General features: G+C 42.1%; 1 long non-coding RNA gene across 1 annotated transcript; it reads right to left on the bottom strand.

Annotated features, from left to right (window-relative positions):
- Positions 1 to 39: 39 nt before the first annotated feature.
- On the bottom strand, positions 40 to 6,877 carry LOC106848975 (uncharacterized). Its single transcript, XR_015804427.1, has 4 exons — positions 6,758 to 6,877; positions 2,051 to 2,080; positions 1,267 to 1,496; positions 40 to 476 (listed from the first exon to the last, which is right to left on the bottom strand). It is a non-coding gene; the product is annotated as an uncharacterized LOC106848975 (long non-coding RNA).
- Between the last annotated feature and the right edge of the window lie 273 nt (positions 6,878 to 7,150).

Below are 7,150 nucleotides of genomic sequence, written 5' to 3'. Positions count from 1 at the left end.
TTCCTGCTGCAACTTTTCATATATATCAGGTCAATCTGATACAGTAATGCATGCAGACGTTTTATCTGCTAGGAATTCCAATTTGACACAGCAAAGTACTTAACCTTCCTAAAACTAAGAAGGAAGTATCAGTGAAAAACACCAGCTTCCACTTGCATCTGATTACAAAGTATTTTTCATTTTAAAACAAAATGCAGAAAACTGAATGAAGAGCTGGCACAGAAGACATTTTTTCAGGAAAACAAATGCTGATTTCTGTTACTCTGCTTTTGAGTTTTGATAAAACAGTGGGCTACTTCTGTGGGGGAAGTCATCTGGTGAATCAAATGTTGGGTGAGATGATTCAAACAGAAGTGGACACCTCTTTGTTCGTTCAGCTCCATGGAAATGAAGGACAGCTTTTGCTTGCTAGAAGAGAAACATCCACATTTTACAGCCTTTGAGCAAGTAAGAGGACCACCTTCTTAGGGGAGGATCTGGAATTCCAAATTAAAAAACAGGGAAAGTAATTTAGAAATCCGAATAAAATACATTCAACATCAAAATGCCCACCAGTTCACTACTTTAAAAGCCTGACTCTGACGGATAAAATTATCTGGTTTCACAAACTGCAATAATCCCTTGGTCTGTAAGATTTTATATCTAATTTTAGATGTCCATAAGCCGGCTAAGGAAACACTTCAGAAATGCTGAACTATACCCTTACTCAGAAATGATGCAGCTAAAAATACACCACTGTTAATTAGCTGTGGGGCTTCAACCATGTCTCCAACACAGAGCATGACAATGACGAGGCAGCAGCAGAGTGCACACGGCAGAGAGAGCATATTGTCCTCTGCTCTGGCAGGGCACAGTTCAAAGAGACGTCAGGAGCTCGCACCCAGCTAATTATGGAACTGTCAGTGCTGGGGAGGAAAAGAGCACTTATGACAGTTTTAAGATCACACACATTAGGTTCTTACTGTTACTCATTTCTCCCCACTTATCCACAGCATAGACAAATTTCAATAACTCATCTTTTCACAATTTCCTGGCCTTCCATCAGTGATACTCACCTGGTATTACCTAGTCACAGCAGCTGTTAAGACATGATATTTTTGTTTTAAGTTGGAAGTTAACATGTGTTTATTACTATTACCATTCTCTTGCACTAAAATAAGAGATCCAAAACAGAGGAAAAAAAGAAAAAAAATCTTTTTCATATACAAGAATATGAGAATAACTAACCTCTTCCTCTCTTCTCCCTGTCTTTCTTATTTTAATTACCTTAACCATGCCGTTGATCAAGTCCAGAAATAGTCTTCCAGTGACAATTTTCAGCTCCTATGTTAGAAGCAGAGAGTAGACCACAAAAATGGAAAAACAGGACGTGTCACTATTGATATCTCTCTTGAGTCACTCAAATATTTCAGCTGATCATTGGGTTGACCATCGACACACAAGACTGTTGGGAAAGTCTTGTTTTTATGAAGGTGTGGAAAAACAGACCTGGAGAGCTGCAATAAAACATGCAAAAGGTTTGTGACAGCTGAGAACAGAACACAGCCTTTTGTTGCACACTTTAACTCCTAGAATACTTTCATTTCATTCACTGGGAAAAAACAAATCAAAACTACAGAAGTTTATTGTAATCTTAGAAAATTTGAATGTACTTTTTTTCTATTTGATAATTTACATTTGGTTATTTTACTATTCTTCCAATCCTATCATTTAACAAATAACACTTTTCAGATAACTATTCCAAGTTAATACAATGACACAATTTGTCTTAGCAGAGCAAATGACATCACAGGACAAAGACTTTATAATTTTCAAAGCATTTATTCTTGTTAGAATATATAACAGTCAAATCAATATTTCTTTAAGGTGAAGCCCAAGCTGAAAGCTTACACTGGGGCAACATTCTAGTTCTCTGAAAGCACACTACAAAAAATAAAAATCTCAATGACAGATTTCTTTGGTCAGGGAAAAGGCAACTAAATCAGCCAACAAACTTGATAAGTTTAGTACCTTATATTTAGTACCTAGATAACCTTACAATTGTACTTACCATTATTTTTGATCATTCCTCTTCAGTGAGCTTAGAAAGAAAGAGATGAATAAACAAAATTAATTTTGTATCTAGGAACTAACTCAAATCATATATGATTATCTGCACAAGACACAAAGATTAGTTATACCTTCCAGGAACCAGGTAACGTTTTTAGACTTACTACCTAAAACATGCTGATGTTATTTTTCAAATTATCAGCTATACCCCCTCCTCTAGTTTAAATCAAAAGAACTGGACCCAAATGTGGAAGAGCGAGGACACAAACTTTAAATAAGAGCAGGCACACATTTCAGTTTCATGGGAACTGACACGGACACATACTCAGTCTCCAGTAAGGCAAGAAACTCTTTCACATTAGTAACAAACTGCTGTAGTGAGGACGCTGAGCTGACAATCTAACTGGAAGAATAATGGATTGCTATAAGCAGAAGTATCTCATCACACAGAACCTAAACTATTCAAAATTCCTCAGCAAAGTGTTATTAGTTTCCATACTCCCACACAACACAGCATTTCTACAAACACCATGCACTTGGACATTCAGAAAATCCCCAGTCATCCGAAAATTCCTATTTCAGGATAGTTACTCTGTTCCCATATTATCAGTTCTGACTCTTCCTACTCAAATTTTCCCTCAAGAACCAGCTAAGCACTATGGGAGTTTGAGACATTGAGGAACCAACAGCAAATGCTTCACAAAAGAATTAACTTGAAAAGGAACAGTTACTAGGATTGGTAATTAATTGGTAATAATCCCAAATTGCCTTGTCATAATAGAAACTACATAATAGAAACCAATCCAATCTTTGAAAAGCTGAGTCTTCTTTCACTAAGACTATTAACTAACTAAACTAAACACTAAAGCAAGTCTTATTAAAAAGCAGCTGGTGACATTTAAAGCAACTTAAGCAAAGGAATGGTTCATCCAACACTGAAATTCAGTTAGCTTTAACCTACTTTTTTTAACAAGTTCACTGACTTTGAATGCCCCAGTTTTTAACTACTCTGCTTGATACACTCACTAGCTGACTTTCATCAATTACATGAGCACAGAGTTCACAGCAGTCCAACAGAACTTGCAAATGCAACTGGATACACATCAAGGTTATTGAAAATGAGCAGGCACTGAGACTGATGGTGACACTATCAACTCTTCAGAAAAAGCTAGTGGACATGACAAAGAAAAAAAATGCTATTGTTCTTGTTTCATACCTTACTGACCATACAATTGAAATGGAACAAGAAAACACTGTGAAAGCTCACCACTGTCTACATGACTCCTTCTTCGTTAAAAAATCAGAAAGTATTATTTTCATTAAGTCTTGACCTATTGCCCATTCATTATTTTTTTGCTCTACCATAACTGAAGGTTAGTTTCCATGAACTTTAGATCTCACATTCAGATAGGTGCCTGTATCCAAGAAGTTCACTAACTTCAGGAATTCCAAACCCAAAAAGAGATGAAGAAGTATCTCACAAATAAATTTACCAGCAAAACTGCAATACTTGTCTTCTCATATATATTAACATACTGTATTACCAATCCACCAGTAGGGTAAAAAAAAACTCCACAAAAGTTGGTGTCCTGACATAGTCAGCACACTGGAATTGTAGACTATGCTAATATAATAGTAGACAGCTATATAATCAACTTTCACTCCACCCCCCATGCTCTGTTTTAAGGTAAAACAAAAACTGAGATCCATCAGATCTGGCTTTCCAAGGCTTTGCCTCTTACACAGACACAAACACTTCAGGAGAAGAGCAGAATTAAAGGACTCAGAAGATGATTCCTCTTCTTTTGCCTAGAGCTTGAGAAGTATGAGGAAGTGAGGAAGGAATGACCTAGAAATAGCTTTATATAAAAAGACCAAAACACAAAAAATTGGAAGTATAGTGAAGACCTACGTAGATACAGAAAGCAAAATTAGCCCTACACATTACAAGTCACCTAGGGTTTGTCCCATGGCTTAAAAACTGCCAAATTTAACCTGGAAAGTGAACAATGAGAAAGGCTTAAATTATAAACACAAATACGATAGAAAGTAGTTTACAGTTCCACAATATAATTAGCTGCCATCATGCTCTTTTTGTTTTCTAGGCAACTTTGAACTAGGTATCTAATTCCAAGCTACAAGGCAAAGGTGAGAACTTGTAAAAGTCTAAGACTGGATAAAGAACGGGAGTTCCTGAGTGTGGAGGCACCAAAGGTAACCCTGAGCAGGAACTGGGCTCTAAGGGGCTTATGTTAGCAGGTGACATCCCCCTGCCACTTCAGAAGACACCCAGATCTGGAGATAACACTGATAACCCACAGAGTCAGGACAAGGCAGAGACACAGGCCACTGTCCCCTCCAAAAGAGTACACCATGGCACATCTGAAGCCTAGAATGCTTGCCAGCCTAGGAAGAGGCCAGGAGACAGCAAGGACCTGCCAGCTGATGTCTCCTGTCAACACACACTGCCAGAGTGCTGGATCCATAGCATGCTGCTGTAGACACATCCCAGGCACCACACACACTCCACCTTCATTTTTTTTGTTTCACTCTGTACTTTCAAATAAAAACGCTTTCCTCTTTTACCAGGTCTGCAATGCACATCTACTTCATTGTTGCTACAATGTTGTAATGGTATTTCCTACCATGCAGAGAAACCAAGGAAAACTGCTTAAAGATAAGCTTTCAATTCCATGATACACACATTATAGGAATGTGCTCTAGGAATATTGTTCAGCAAAGAAACAACCCTTCTTCCACATTCTATTTCAGAAAAATTCTCTTCTTTTTTTTTAATCCCCTGTGCAGGTTTTGCATCTTGCACTCACATAACCTCTGGCATGTCAGGACTTGTTTCAAATACTGCTCCTTTTTCAGTTTTTAAGAATGAACATGGGAGGTGTTCAAGTGATACTCCAAATTCTTCACAAACTTGGTCAGGAATTTTTAGCCTTTTGATACATTTTAGCCTTTAGCCCATGACTTTTGACACCCCTGAATAAGAGGTGACCACCATGAGATGTATAGCCTGTTCATGGAAATTTTCACACTGCAGACTCACAGCATTGTGGGCAAGATTGTAAAGCAATGCATATTAACATATACCAGAGCAACAGGAAATTCTGATATTATTTTTTAAGACACTACTTCTCACAGCTCTTGTGCATTGAAAGCGATTAAGAACAAATATTAATCCATATGAATTTCTTACTGCTAAAGTAGTGTACAATTTCACACAAAAGCAAGCTGATTGCTTATCATTCTTCCCACGATAATATAAAACAGAATTATCTTTATATGTAGCATGCCAAAGACAAATCCCCTGGCATATTTTAGAAGTTCATACAAAGATACGTATAAGTAGGAACATTCATCACTAGCAGCATACTGTGTCTTAATGTTCTGCTGCTCCTAAGCTGCTATTTCTGTTACTACGTGCGTAATGTTGCACACGAAAATCAGTAAAATGTTCCTTAGGAAATTTTTCTCCTAAGTAGCTACTGCTTTCAGAACTAATTATGACAGACAGACATGCTTATATTTCGTTTGAGCTACTTCACCAGTTACAAACAGCTACTTCATTATTAGGTCATGCGTGCTAATACACTATGTCTCCACAAAATCTGAATCTAAAGCTGTACTTTTCATTTGCCTGACATGCAGACTGAAAATGCAGCCACAATTCTATGACAAACTCGAGATTTTAAGCATTGCTATCAAGTATAGAACACAAGGAATCTCATGCTAGTGGCACTAATTCTTTTGCTTTCACTAAGAAGTGCTCATCCCCTCATCTTTTTTTCTTCAAATTTAAACTAAGTACCATTCTCCAGCACAAAATACCACGAACAATTTTGAAGAATTCAGGGCATATCTGGCCTGCACGGGACTAACTTGGAAAGAGATAGTGGGTTTAGCAATAGTTTCACATGTTTCAAGGCGTGTTAAATTATTTTTACCTTATTATCAACGACCATATAAATTTATAAGGCTAAACCAAATTCCATTATAACCTCTCCACTTTCTACAGAACTTGTTTTGCATGCTAGATTATTTGTACCTTCTGGTTTTGTCAAACAACTAGGAAGCCATCCCCTTTGTGCACTGCCGTGTCAGCACTACAGACAACATAAAAGGGTATAACCATTCAGATTAGCAGAATTCATCCAGCCCACAGATCGCATGAATAAGAACGATAACAGCAGCGTAGCTGGATTCAGCGCTATGCCTGCAGCCAGACATGCGAAGCCTCATTTCAGATGACAAATGTCGGTCTCCCTTCCCCACGTCGCTGCCAGCCGCAGCTGTCCCCAGTCGGCTGCGGGGCATGGCTGTGCAGGAGCAGGCTCTCCCGCTCGGCCATCTGCTGCAGCCCGGCGCCGGAGCTGCAGGACGCCCTCGTCCCCAGCGCCGAAGTTGCTGGGACTTTTCAGGGCGGCGGGCGGGTCGGAGCGGCACGGTTCCGGCTCCGGCTCCGGTCCGTCCCCGCACGGACACCGGTCCGCTCCTCGCTCGGGGCCGGCGCGACGAGGGCGGCCAGCCGCTCCCACTGCTCGGCCCGGCGCCGCGGGAACGAGCCCGAGCCCGGGCCCAGCCCAACCACGGGGCGGGACGGGGAGGCGGGTGCGCGGCCGCTCGGTCCCAGCCCAGTCAAGGATCCGGCACCAGGCTCCAGGCTGGACGCGGCCGCTGCTCCCGCCGCACTCACCTGAGCGCGGCCGAGGCCGCGGGGACGCGGCCGGCCCGGCCCCTCCGCCTCCTCCACCCCTCACTCCGCCATCTTCCCCTCCTTCCCCCGGCCTCCCGGCGGGGGCTCGCTGCGCCCGGACCCGCCCACTCGGCCGCGAGCCTATTGGGTGCCGTGCCTGTGCATCAATCCCGCGGTGTTGGCGGGGATTGGCCGGCGGCGCCGTCCATCACCGGGCTGGCCTCCCGCCTCCAAGGCGGCCCTCTCTGATTGGCCCCGGGGAGGGCGCAGGGAAGGGATTGGCTCGGGCGGCGCGAGCGGGACTGGCCCGGGGCGAGTCCTCCGGTGACCTCCACGGGGATTTAAAGGGGCCGCTCCGCCAGGGCGGCCGGGCTGCGACACCCGCCCCGCACC

The sequence above is a fragment of the Sturnus vulgaris genome, chromosome 6 (genome assembly GCF_052056855.1).
Source record: "Sturnus vulgaris isolate bStuVul1 chromosome 6, bStuVul1.hap1, whole genome shotgun sequence".
NCBI lineage: Eukaryota > Metazoa > Chordata > Aves > Passeriformes > Sturnidae > Sturnus > Sturnus vulgaris.
Note: the sequence above shows the minus strand (reverse complement) of the source record. Positions and strands in the feature narration are given on the sequence as shown.